Source organism: Lepisma saccharinum, chromosome 12 (assembly GCF_977018435.1).
Source record: "Lepisma saccharinum chromosome 12, izLepSacc3.1, whole genome shotgun sequence".
In the NCBI taxonomy this organism is placed as follows: domain Eukaryota; kingdom Metazoa; phylum Arthropoda; class Insecta; order Zygentoma; family Lepismatidae; genus Lepisma; species Lepisma saccharinum.
This window is the reverse complement of record NC_139240.1, coordinates 27,291,409-27,305,864: the sequence shown is the minus strand read 5'-3', so window position 1 is coordinate 27,305,864 and position 14,456 is coordinate 27,291,409. Positions and strand designations below refer to the sequence as shown.

The 14,456-nt window shown below is 38.0% G+C and overlaps 1 protein-coding gene across 1 annotated transcript in view; it reads right to left on the bottom strand.

The window, feature by feature from the left end:
- Positions 1–14,456, bottom strand: part of LOC145996608 (uncharacterized) — a 336,214-nt gene that overhangs the window by 240,922 nt on the left and 80,836 nt on the right. The gene's annotated exons all lie outside the window — the stretch shown is intronic.

The following is a 14,456-nucleotide window of genomic DNA, read 5'->3' as shown; positions in this document are numbered from 1 at the left end:
TAGATTAAATTAGGTTTTTGGCTTCTTGAATAATACGTATGGTGATAATTTGAGAGATAATTATCTAGGCAAGACGGAGAATGTTCTATAAGCCTGTTAATGTTAATAACGCGTATCCCAGGTAAAGATCAGGTGGCTCAAGGCCCCCCCGCTCCCCAAGAAAATTTTTCAGTTTACACTGATAAATTTAGGTTTTTGACTTCTTGAATAATGTGGCGATAATTTAAGGATAGGAATAATTATCGAGACAAGACGGAGAATGTTCTATAACCCTGTTATTGTCAATAGTGCGTATCCAAGGTGGGCATCAGGTGTCTCGAGCCCCCTCCCCCAGGAAATTTTTCAGTGTACACGAGATAAAATTAGGTTTTTGTCTTCTTGAATAATGTGACGATAATTTTAGGAGAGAAATACTTATCAAGGCTAGACGGAGAATGTTCTAAAACCCTGCTGTTGATAATATTGCACGTAAACTTTTCTTACGCTTTCGGTGTTGTCGTAGCGAACTTGAACACTATGTAGAGACTTGTCAGCATTTGCAAGCTACACAACAAAGGTAGCGCCACACGTAGGGCGATTCGGATTCATTGTAATTTTTTAATCTCTGGAAAGCGCGAGAGGGAACGTTGAGAGAAGGAGTCGAACTACTGGCTATATTTACGAATCGTTGTATCTGTGGAACGTTGTAGAATATAATGAGGATATTAATACGCGGCTTCAATTTCCCGGTTGATCTGTACAACAGAATAGTTGGAGACGACTTCAGAGGTAAGTGTGACAATTCATACAGTCGATTAGTGATCAGTCAGTGTCCATTGGTTGCTCTATAAGATCTAGTGATTCGAAAATGAAATGGACTAAGTACCGTAAAGTAACGAAGTCTACCACTAGTTCCAGTTCGGTTCCAAAGCTAAAAACATTTACGACAGCGGAACTTCGAGTAGTGCTACGAGTAGTTCGGGTCGAAAGAACGAAGATATCCAAGATATCTCTCTCTGAAGTTAATATTTCGGCAGTATCGGGCTGGGCATTGGAGCGATTTATTAAAAAAGAAATAAGCTGCACAGATCAACTGAAAAGTTTTGAGTGATGATTTGGTTGTGCCAGGACCAAATTTTGTGTATGCAGTCCGAGAATTTCATGGCATAAAAAAATACATTAGTTTAAGGCTACTGGGTTCGACACACACTCAACAGACAATTTTGAACACTTGCGAGTGCTTAGGCCTGAATATGAACAATTTGGTGGGTTTCGGCTTTTATAAGAGCTGCAAACATGGGAGGACAAGACACATTAGTGGTGTTCAGGCTCGAATGAGAGAGAAATATTCGTGAACTGTCTGCGTCCAGTTCCCAGCACACAGTTTGAATCTCGCAGTGGATTGTGCATTCCGTGCATGTGTAACACCTTCGTAAAAATACTTCTGGTACATAGATGTTTTGATGCCTGATGAGAAGAAATGGACAAACACACATACTGAGATGGTCCCGGCACACAATGTTAATGCATGGAAACAGAGGAGTTGAGTGGTAGAAAATGTCCCGATTTCACGTTCTGATTAAAATGACAGCCTTAAACAGTGGCGACGATTTAGGAGATACTTGCTCCCAATTCTTTTGCCTCCACACTATCACACTATGGCCTCTTAATGCTTGTCTCCTTGCCCAGTCCCCTCCCCACATTTTTGAACCCATTTGCCACCACTGGCCTTAAACATACAATTGTGATACCCCTTTAAAAAATGGTGTTCAGCCTCCCCCCCGAAAGGAATTCCTGGATACGTACCTGCTGCTTCCCGTAAAATATCCCTGCACTCTCCACGTTTCTCTTCTGTCTTTTCTTTGGCGCCGTCAATAGCTTCAACACGTTGTTCTTTATATATATATATATATATATATATATATATATATATATATATATATATATATATATATATATATATATATATATATATATATATTTGTCACATATTTGTTTTAATTAGTATTCTGCTCGTTCCGCCACCTGAACGCAGCAGCTAGGGCTCAAAGGGCAGTGCAGTTACACCGGAAGAAGGCTCAGAACTGGCAGGCTTCAGAAGTTAACTCATCCAAATTAAATGTGCTCTCTCTAAATTTAAACCATAGTTCACAAATAATTTGATTAAAAGTTTTAAAAGTATCTGTTTTATTTAATAGTGTATTAATTGGTGCATTCTTCTCCAGCATAGCTATAGGCAGTGCCCACACTACAGGGGGGGAGGCAGGAACGCCCCCCTATTCTCGACAATTCGACAATTTCTCTCTCTCTCTCTCTTATCTGCCCCCAGTAAAACGACAAAAATAAATAAATGAATGAATGCTCTTTTAGCCAAAATATGCATTTTTGTGTCGTATGTAACGGAATAATAAACATGATTGCCCCGGGAAAATATGATTTACCCATCTATCTTTACTTTTGCGCCGTCACTAGCTACAACATATTTTGATTTCTATTGTTCCCACATATTTATTTTAATTTTAGTATTGTGAATCATATTCCACTGTGCCCCCCCCCCTCCAACACACACGTACGATATCAGTTGTAAGTTTTAGACTAAGCTTGCCAAATGTCCACTTATATCTTTGTATTCTTGAGCCATTTGAAAAAAATCATTTCGCCCCTTCTTCTGGACTATTTCATAGCAATGTTTTCCCACTGGAAGCCCCTTTGCAGATCGAGATCCGGGGCTATAGCCTTCCCAAGCCACCGTCCCCTCCAAATACTCTCTTGGCCTCATGAAAGAAAAATGTATGTATTTATACGAAACCAAGTGTTAGGTAATAATTAAAATCTAATTATTGATAACAACTCGTTTGAACCAGTTTCCAAATTCAAATACTTAGGAGTAATATTAAGAAATGAAAATTATATTAAAGAGGAAATAAAAAGTAGGCTTAATTCAGGAAATGCATGTTACTTCTCTCTTCATAAACTTTTGTCTTCTCGTTTAATATCTAAGAAACTAAAAGTTAAAATATACAAAACAGTAATTTTGCCTGTAGTATTATATGGATGTGAAACTTGGTCCCTTACATTGAAAGAGGAACATAAATTGAGAGTATTTGAAAATAAGATCCTTAGGAAAATCTTTGGACCTAAAAGGGATGAGGAGACAGGTGAGTGGAGAAGGTTACATAATTTAGAACTACATAATTTGTATTCGTGTCTAGATATTATTAGAATAATTAAATCAAGAAGACTTAGGTGGGCAGGCCATGTGGCACGAATGGGAGAGGAAAGAGGAGTTTACAGGATTCTTGTTGGGAAACCTGATGGTAAGAGACCTGTAGGAAGGCCAAGACGAAGATGGAGGGACAACGTTGAGATGGACCTAAGGGAAATCGGTAGGGATGGAAAAGAGTATATAGATCTTGCTCAAGATAGGGAAACATGGAAGGCCTGTGTTGCTGCAGCCATGAACCTTCGGGTTTAAGAAGGCTAGAGAGTTAGTTAGTTAGATTAATTTGACTTGGCAGTTTCTTTTTTCGAACGGGAATAAGTTTTAAATTTTAATAGCTTATAAATTTACACTAGCAATTTTGAGTAAAGGTTTTGCGTAACCCTAAAAGTACATTTAGAGACTGCAAGGTCAACTCTCGACATTTCAGATATATTAATAATTTTCATCACAACGTCTTGTATAATTATTTGTTACTTCAATAACCTCCTCGCAAATGTTTCTCTCATATTAAAACATATATGCCATTTTCTGTTTATTTCCTTGTAATGCTGACCTCCGTGGCGAAGTGGTTAGCACAACGCTTTACGATGCCAAGGGCCCCCAGGTTCGAATCCCCGCCCGGGCATGAGTCTACTTTCCTTTCTTCAATTCCATCATATCATCACGCATCCTCATCTTTGCCATTAGGTGACAGATAAGCGAAGTAAAATAAACTAAGTCTATTAATCAATTATTTTTTTTAAACTCTTTAATTCTTCTTTAGCATGCAGCGTTTTTGTTAAAATTATATTACAATTTGTAAAATGACGAAATTCTAAAGGAGAACACGCAACTTTCTTTGTAGCGCATCGTTCAGAAAGTTTCAGGAATATGGATTTTCAAAATACATTTTTTCACATGTACTTTGCCCCTTTTAAAAGTAGCGCGTTTTCAATTATGTTACTAATCATTAAAAGGATGCCTCAATACCATCTTGGAGGATGACAATTAATATTTTCCACTTCCTAAAAGTAATAATATACTTTCGATCTCTGAATCTCCCATATAAATGCTAGGGGCCGTCTGCTTCAGCCGAGCTCACTGCTTCTCCGGTGACGTCACGCGTTCGTGCAAGATCGGCAATCTTCGGATGGCTTTAACTAATCTCTATTTACCTTGTGTTGATCTGACTACAAATAAATCTCTTCAGAGGAAATATAGCCTAGGCGTCGCAAGTCCAGGGGGATGGGGTCGTAAAAATGAGACGCTGAAAGGGCAGAGGTGATAAAAACCATTGACTATTGAAATTCCTTAATAATGATAATAGCTAAATAAAACAACATGTCAAGTTCTTTTACTTGATTTCATGAAAGTTGGTATCACTGTAAAAAGAAATAACGGTTTAAGTGCATCAATTTTTGCTGCCATCCAACTACCGTTAAAAAAATGATCGTGACTGTTTTTAAAGTACTAACGGCTATGACATAGTTGCCCTAATTAATATAGTTTGAATGATTCAGTTTGAAACAATGTATTTATGGAATAAGCAAGTATAAATTACAATCATTATTCACCTTTATCCATGATAATATATTCAAATTGAAAAAGAAAACGGTTGTGTACCGTTTTTCTACATTAACAGGCAGGTTGTTAAATTGTTAACGGTATAATATTGTAAATTTTACGGTATCTTATAACAGTGCGTTTAACTTCTTACATTATATAGCCTATGTCTATATTTTAAAGTTTACAAGTGTTAATATTACATAGCATGCGATTAGATGAAGTACCATGATAAAAACATAATAATAATAATAATAATAATAATAATAATAATAATAATAATGTCGGCAGGACCCAAAACAAATGATAGCAGTGGCCCAAATTTTATATATAAGAAAAACTTGTTCCTGACTGCGACAATGATATTCTTTCTATCCCTGGACATGATAAAAGGGTTGATTGAGTAATTGCTTTTACTTTGCTTTTCCACCACTTTTTACTAATCGCAAAGATGAGGATGAAGATAGGATGAGTGGTGATAACATGAAATGTCATCCACTTCATGTTATCACCAAGCAAAGTAAAAGCAATTACTCAATCAACCCTTTTATCATGTCCAGGGATAGAAAGAATATCATTGTCGCAGTCAGGAACAAGTTTTATATATATATTATTAGAGCCCGGAAGTTTGGCAAAATGCCTCTTTTTATCTACTGCATATATTGATAAAATTTTTCCGGATATACGTTTTTTATGTTGTTTCGAATGTTTTAGAAGCCTTTTCATTTTGCCTATTTTGCCTATTTGGGACCCCACTGCCTATTTTTAATTATAATGCCTTTTTTTGCCCTTTTCAATGAAATTTGAACATTTTTTTAAAAAAATGTGTAAATAAATCATTTTTCTCCCAAAAAACGTTGTTGGCATTTATTTTTCTTCCGTTTATTATGTGAATAATTTTCGCCTTATTTAAGTAATATTGAACTCACGTATGTTTCAACATTGCTGAAGGAGAAAAGTGTGTTTTAAAAAAAATAGTATTTCATGCTGAGTTAAGATATTGCCTTTCCGTTAACATGTCCTTGTGAATGATTGACTGCTGAAAACCTGTTGCAGAACACCTGCACAATTACGTCATCACGTCCAGCGTCCGTGTCAGGAGGTTATTGACAAGAAGCAGCACTAATGCCCAAGGGCCTTTGCATGGATTCCAAAATCAAGTTCTCTATCTTCAGTTTAGTTCTGCACTTTGGAAGGAAAGGATCGTGTAGTTGTCATCAAGCCGAAATTTAGTGTGCTATTAAGTGGTAAGTTACATGGTTACGTGCATGAATTTGGTGAAAAAACATTTTTGACAGATGGTACTATTCTTCTCTGCAAGATATGTGAAAAAACATTCAACCATGAGAAAAAAATACTTTATATCTCAGCATGTGTCAACAGGAAAACATAAATCTGCAGTTGCCAAAAAGGTTGGACAGAAGAAGATATCCCTAATTTCAGCAGTGGGCACTTCATCCAACAGGCAATCTCAGTTTTCTCTTGAACTGTGCAAAGCTTTCATGGAAGCAGGGTTACCTTTCTGGAAAGTGGAAAATAAGTCACTGAGGAAATTCCTGGAGAAATACACTAAAGAAACGGTGCCGTCGGAATCTACGCTGCGGAAAACATATTTAAGCATCTGCTACGAAGAAGCTCTGCAAAGAATTCGTGCTGAAGTTGGTGGAAAGAAGGTTTGGATTTAAACAGATGAAATTACTGACGCTATGGGACGCTGAATAGCCAACGTCATCATCAGTGGCGTGCCCAGGGGGGGTTGGTGGGGGTTAAAACCCCCCCATTGGTTTCGTCATTTAAAAAAATTCAAAGCAGAAATACATTTTATTTCATAAATCGCCAATATTGTAAAATGTTTACATTTGGCAATGAGAAATGTATTTGCTTCTTCAATTACTTTTGATAATATTGGAGTTGAGTTACAGCAATGCACAAGCATTCATTCATTCCTTAGTCACTGAAAAGGAAGTAGAATTTCCTTCTCAGTATGGTCAAGAAAAGAGCCGCAACCCTTGGAATGCGAACTGAAGGAATCCCTCCTCCCCTTTCTTTCACCCACGATGACCCTCTTAGGAGAATGACCCTCCCTTTCCTGTTACGACAGTGCTGCTAACTTCCCTTTTCTTTCTTTCCCCTTCTTATACCATTTATGCCAGCAGAGCAAAGTTCTGTGAGATTTGAATCACTACAATTAGTAGGCAAAGTAAGTCAAAATCTTATTTCGCACCTGGATGCATATTTATTTCAAAATATCAATAATTATAATAATAATAATTGTTGCAGGCAGTAGCGAGGCATGGTTTTATGAAGGAGGCAAGCGATGTTTTGTACAATAGCATGCCGGGAGGGAGGGAGGGATGCGTTATATAGCACAACTGGCCCGGTCAGTTTCATAAACAAAATAAAAGCAATTAATATGCCAAAATATTATACGTTTTACTCTTGTGCTCTTTACAAATTAGATATTTTTTTCTCAACCAATTTCCAGCCTTCAGTTTATTGAATTTTCTTGTAACATGTGTGAAAGATCTCACTTGAATTTGTGCGTAAATAATTTAGCAGTTGCCAACACTACTGACACTGACACTACTGGTTGCTGTCAACACTGGTGACGTAATTTGAGCTGGACCAAGTTGGATGCATGTTTCAGACATTCGACCGCCCGGTATCTTTGTCCCAAGTCCTGGTGTTCTCTGGGGTTGTAGCGAGTTGCAGTCTGCAAGGTAGCAAGTTGAAGTGGTTGTGTTGTGTGTTACGTTTCTGCGTGTGTAATAGATTTTTGACGTGGAACTAAAGATGGATAGAGAAAAGAGGAGAAACACGTATTAGATTATTTCCAAAAGAAACAAAAAATGGAAGTTGAAGCTTCACCTTCCACAAATAGAACGTCAGAAAAGGTCGATTTAAGTTCAGAGGAATTCCATCCGAATTGCGAGAGTGAAACGTGCGAACTTTCAGACTCTTGATATTCAACAAGAAGGCATAACAGAAGATATTGCAAACCTTGTTGCAACATTATGTCAAGGAACTGTCGAGGTAAGTGACGTTCATTATTTGATAGCAGATATATCCATAGACGGATTTAGAATTGTTTTTCTGGGAGGGCACAGCATGTGCTGTAAGCACACAATCGTGTGTGTGCAGGGGAGGGGGGTGCCCGCGTGTGTATGTCTGGAAGACGTGTGTAGGATGTCACCCTATATCACCAATAAACTTTCGCAGGGCGAGAGAACATGAAGATGAACAAGTTCCCTCAATGATTTCAGGGGCCTCACCGATGGTGGTGTAATCAAAGAGGTCCTGGGTTTGATCCCCTGTGAAGGTACATTGCACAGTGGTACGTATCCCGATTTAAACTTTAAGTCCAGTCCCGATTAACGTATCTGAATATAAAATGGACTTTACAATCATTTACTTTTTGTTTTGTTCACGAACCCTCCAAAAACGATAGATCCACCAAGGCATTTGAAACCCTGGCGTCGGAGCAGTGGCACTAGTGTCGCTAGTTAAAGCCACGGGGAAGCCTGTGGTTCACGTATTTTCCGAGGTCCCAGAAAGCTTGGTGCTACTATACAGTGTATATGTATGCAACCACATTATAAAATCAGTTTTATTATTTTGTAGGAAAGGGATAAAATTTGTATTACGACACGGGATAGACTAGATAGGCATCCTATTAACTGTAAATATTCCTTACAAATCTTCTGAATATTTCTCTTATACAAACGCAACAAATACAATAAGTAATATACGTGTGCAGTAATAAATTCATTTTCTGAAAGCAACTTTTCTGGCATCAGTGGTCGAAGTAGGTGATGCTGCCTCCAGTTAAGAAAGTTTCACAAATCATACCCCCAATTAGAATAATTTTCATATTGAGCATCCTCCACCTACTGTATTGTCTCCATGTTGATCCATACAAGGATGTACCCCATCGTATTTCCAAAATCGATCAAATATCCCCTCCCTTTTCGGCTACGAATTTCTATTTCGAGCACTGTCTGGCAAGATTTTGTCGGGCTCAGTGACAGATCCTGTGGTGCGGTACTGGGCTTCGGAGGGGAAGGGGGGAGTGGCCCCTTCAACAGTTGGTTTCGCAGTTCCATAACGTTAACATTATACACAATTCCTCTCCATAGACCTAACATGAAAATGAATATGACACATTAATGACACTGTAGTAGAAAATGTTAATTACTGAAGGGGTTCGTATTTGTTTATCGACTGTCAAACAAATGTTTTGACCAATAATATAATAATACAATGCCAAAAATGTACACAATATTTAGCAAATCCATCTCCACAACAAGTACAATCTTGATTGAATTGATGTTTTAAATCCACTTTATGCACAGTAAGGCTAATAGGGACTGGGCCTAAAGTTTAAAGTGAGATCCGAACCACTATTAGCCTCCACCGGGTGGGTATTGAACCTGGAACACCTTGATTACAAGGCGACGACGCTCACACTGAAATGAAACTGTGGTATCGTCATCTTGTAGCAATGCAAAGACGTCCAGTAAATGCTCTTGAAGCAATTGATATATACATTGAAGTAATATTTCCCTGGGTAAACACACGTTTGCGCATATTATGTACAATCCCGGTAACAACAACATCAAATGATAAATCATTCTCAACTTTGAGACGTTGAAGACCTATCTTCGAAATACCATTTGCGAAGAAAGATTAAATGGGTTAGGTGCTCTGAACATTCACCGGGATACGTATATTGTCAGAACTCGCACAGAAACCTCGATGCCTAAATTTCAGAATTTAAATTGTTGAACTGTGGTACCTTATTTATTTCTGTCTTTAAGACATCAAGTAGTCTTAATCTCTTTAATGTTGTTACAATGTTGAGTGTACATTTTTTGTTTAAAAATTATATTTGATCAATTAAATATAAAATATTAATAATTTGGAAATATTCAAGCAGGTGCTTTTATATGATGCAATAAAAACATGAAGCATCCATAGCAAATACATTGATTGCGTTCATTGGGGTAAAATCCAAGTATATTAATTATCTAATTTATTACAAGAAATTTGACCTGTGAACTGGAAAATGTATTGGATTCATAACCCCCCCCCCCTTACGAAAATCCTGGGCACGCGCCTGGTCATCATATGAACTATGGAACCAACATGCGGAGAATCCTCGTCATTTCTTCTCACGCCAGAACAACTAGAGAGAGCCAATGGTTCGTCAATAGCTCAGTTATTATCAAATTCCCTACTTCTGCTCTGGCCAGATGGTGTACATCATGATGACATGTTACTTTTTATCAGTGATGCAGCTCCCTATATGAAGAAGGCTGCCATAGCATTGAAAATTCTCTTCCCGAACATGCTTCATATCACATGTGTAGCCCACGCAATGCACAGAATCGCCGAAAAAGTTAGAGTGTTGCACACAGAAGTGGACAGGTTGATTTCGAACACAAAGAAAATATTTCTGAAATCTCCCTCTCGAACCCGAACATTTCAGGAAGTTGCACCTGAGCTTAGTTTACCTCCGCAACCAGTCTTGACGAGATGGGGAACCTGGATATCAGCAGCTATATATTATGCTAACAACCTTGAAAAAATCAGTGAGGTGATCGATGCTCTTCCAGAAAATGAAGCGGCTTCAATTCGTGAAGTGAAAAAACTCCTGTGCTATTCAGAACTGAAGAATGAACTGTCGTTTATTTTTGCACATTATGGTGCATTGCCAGAGACAATTACAAAGCTAGAAAAAAGAGGTGAGACTCTTGTAGCATCCATGAAAATCTTCGAGGAATCTATGCAGCAGATGGTGGAAGTGTCAGGAGAAAAGGGGTCAGCTGTTGTGGAAAAGTGCAAATGGGTAGTGAGTGCAAATGATGACTTGAAACAATTGAAGACAATTTGTGATATTCTAAAAGGTGAAAATGCTGTTATCGAAATGAGTCCAGCTACATTTGCTTGTTTTATGTATGCTTCATTAACATTTTGCCAGAAATTATAGATAAAAGTAAGTGACTTTCAAATGTGCCTTTTTCAGTTTATTTTGCCTTTTTTCCCATTTTTAGTGCCTATTTTCCACATTATAAATGCATTTTTGCCTGTCTATTTTAACGAAAATAAATGCCTGAACTTCCGGGCTCTATATATTATATATGGACGACAACACAACACGAGCCGAGCAGAGAATTATACGCATACTGGTTGTGATGTCCAGACGCCAGAGCCTCGCTAATCGGAAAAATGCAATCCAGGGTGTACTACCTGGAAGAGAGGTTGACATTTGGGTGTTTCCAAAAAGGGTCACCTCTTACACCCAATGGTAAAAAGATATAATTTAATTTTACAAACTGAGGTTATAACATTCTCCAATCCTGTCTTCCGTTAACGAAACGAATGCACCAGGGTGCGGACAGCCTGATGCTATGCTCATACAAGCAAGTTGTGTTTGTTTTGTGATTGGAGCTTGTTAACATTTGGCGCATTTTCTTCCCTTCCTGGAAAACAAAGTGTGCATTTCTCATATGCACCTAAGTAAGCCCTTAGCAGCAGTGTTGCCACATATAGGGAAATTTCTACTTTGGAGGGAAATGGGAAAAAGGGAATTTTGATGAAAAATATAAAAATTTCAGGTAAAATTGAAGATATTCGCACAGGTTAAACGAGTGATTATATTGCCTTCCAGTCTCATATCCATTAGCCACTTTATCTCTATTGATAATTGTCTTTATCTTACGTCGCGTTTCTATATTTTCGGTTAACAGCGACGATGAATGATAAAGTCAAGGAATGGGCGATGGAACAAGCACACATATATAATCAACAAAGGAAGCAGTTATTCAATAACAAAATGGTTTCTTGAATCTTAGTAATAAAAAAGTGTGGGTCTGTGAACAACCCCCCCCCCCCCCTCCTCAGGTAAACAAGCATCTCGTTCGATACGGGTAAGCTAGGGTTAATCTTATTATTCTTTCTGTTTATCTAGCTTACTTGATGGAAGAAACAATCCAGTTGCCATTGCATTACACAGATCTTTTGCCGAGGGTTGAGAAGAAATGTTTTGAAGAGTGATGTTGAATACGCTTGGAGGGAAAACCTTGATTTTATAATTGCAAAGTTAAATAGCTATTAATGGTTTCCACGTCGTATGCCGAAAAGAAAAGCTCTCGTATTGCTTTGGATTCGAACATGCAAACGCAAGTATCAAATTCCATCGCCTTATACAACACGACCAAACACTCACTATATTGAAATGTGAAAAGGTAAACATTTTATGTGGAACGTGAAAGTTGGTGGAAGTTGAAAGAATATAGCTACTGTGATTCTTAACCTAAAGGATAGCGTTTTCGCTTTAATGATATCACTGACAACTAGGAAGATATCTCAGTTGTGGTCGCAAGCTCTTCGCTAATAAACAATATTGTTGTTCCAACACTTACGGAAACACATTGTCACTCACTTCGAAATTCAGTAGCTTCGGAACAACGAACCTACTTGAAAATTTTCATGTTTGGTGGTTTAAGATTACCGACATGAAAAGTGCCCTACAATTCAATAGGTTTTAAGGAACCTTAGTTTTCGTATTAAGTGGGATAGACTTAGACATAAGAAATGGTCGTTCCGCTGGGATCGAACTCAGGTTGCCCGCATGCTAGTCTGACGCGATAACAAACACTACAAAAGAGGCAGCACAAAACGTCCTCTCAAGTACTCGACAGAAACGAAAGTTTATTTTCAAGGAATGGCAAGCATTCTGATGTTAAGGTCCTAAAGTTGTATTCTCCCTCTTTCACATTGTTCTGTTTGTCTCCGCTTCGCTGAAGAACCTATTAAATGAATAAAAATACGAATTAAACAGCATTAGCCGGCCCCCGTGGCGTAGTGGTTAGAACATCACGCTACGACGCCAGGAGTCTCGGGTTCGAATCCTGGCCTTTGGCATGGATGTTTGTGAGTGTCCATTCATAAATTTCATCATATCATCACTCATCCCCTTCCTCGCAAACTAGCCAAAAGTGGCACAAAAGGCGAAGTAAAATAAAGCAAATGAATCAATCACTCAACCAAACAGCATTAAATAAACAATATAACGGTGTGCCGAGTGTTACTCCATCTCGAGAACACAATACAATATTCATCTCGTATTTCTCTTTGGCATCACTGCTCAATTTACTGAGAATTGAGATGTATACAAGCCGCAGAATTGGAATGTTGGTTGGGTAGTCTATACGCAAAGCGCTTGGCGGTCAGACATCGAGGGCGTACTTCAATTCTCTTTCAATAGGGTTAACAACCCGGGTATCCCGGTCGGGCTTGGTTGTTTGTGAATATCCATTTATCAATTTCATCATTTCATCACTCATCCCCATCTTCGCAAATTAGCCAAGAGGCACAAAACGCGAAGTAAAATAAACTAAATCAAATCAAAAAAAAAATAATAATAATAACAACCCGGGAGTTTCCGTGACTGTACATACAGAAGTTAAATGCATCGAATCTATTTGATGCACCACAGTGTCACTAAAGTGCCAAGAATCAGATTTACAATTTTATACATTTTTGTATATCGTTTGTAAAGGTAACGCCAACTGCTGCAATCGGAATTTGTTTTTATGTTGAGCTGCACTTTAATGCATCATTTGATGCGTTTCTTATGCACTTTCTCGATGATGCTACAGACGATGCATTTCTTTCAGCTGATGTCTTTACTTTCTTGTGTGTACAATAATAACCCTAAGGTTTCCCTATGGCGCAGTGGTAACGTCGTTGCGTTGTAAAGGAGTCCCGGTTCGATTCCCGGTGGAGGCACATAGTGGTTCGGATCCCACTTTAAACTGTAGGTCAAGTCCCGATTAGCCTTACTGTGCATAAAGTGGACTTAAAACACAAAACCAATCAATCAATAATTTGCAATTTGAAGAATGTTGTAGAAGAATTACTGCCAAAAATAGCTTCTTTGTGCTTTTATTAAAAATAAAGAAAAGTATAAACTACAAATTGGCTCGAAAAAAAATATAGTAATCAATGCGTACCTCGAACAAGCTTTTTGATGAACTCGTGTTTGCATTATTCATACATGAGATTCCCAGGATTCATTCACAAAAAAAGTCAAACATTTATTAATACACTTGTAATAATAAGGATTTTCATTTTCAGCTAATCATATTTGTCACGTACACATCTCATCGCTTTGCATAAATACCTAAATATTAATTAACTGAACAGGAATGCACTGCACATCATCTCTTTACTTTTTTTTTATCGAGAAACGGATAAACTATAACAAAAGCAGCTAGCACTCGGAAACCACAGACAAAAAACTCTGCATTGCAAACTCACGGATTATCTTCACATGGCCAAATTTTGCTCTGATTGGTTGTTCCAGTTAGTTGGCGCTGAACTGGCTACCTGCCCGGATGTGATGGCTGCCTGCTTGACTGGTTTGGAGGAATAGGACATGTTCTAATTGCTAATGGCATTCCTCGACTGGATTCTGTGGAACAGCCAATCAGGGCAATGTTTGTCCATGTGAAGATAATCTGTGAGTTTGCAATGGAGAGTTTTTTGTCTGTGGTTTCCGAGTGCTGGCTGCTTTTGTTAGTTTCTCGATTTATAAAAAGTAAGTAGATGACGTGCAGTGCATTCCTGTTCAGTTCATTAATATTTAGGTATTTATGCAAAGCGATGAGATGTGTACGTGACAAATATGATTAGCTGAAAATGAAAA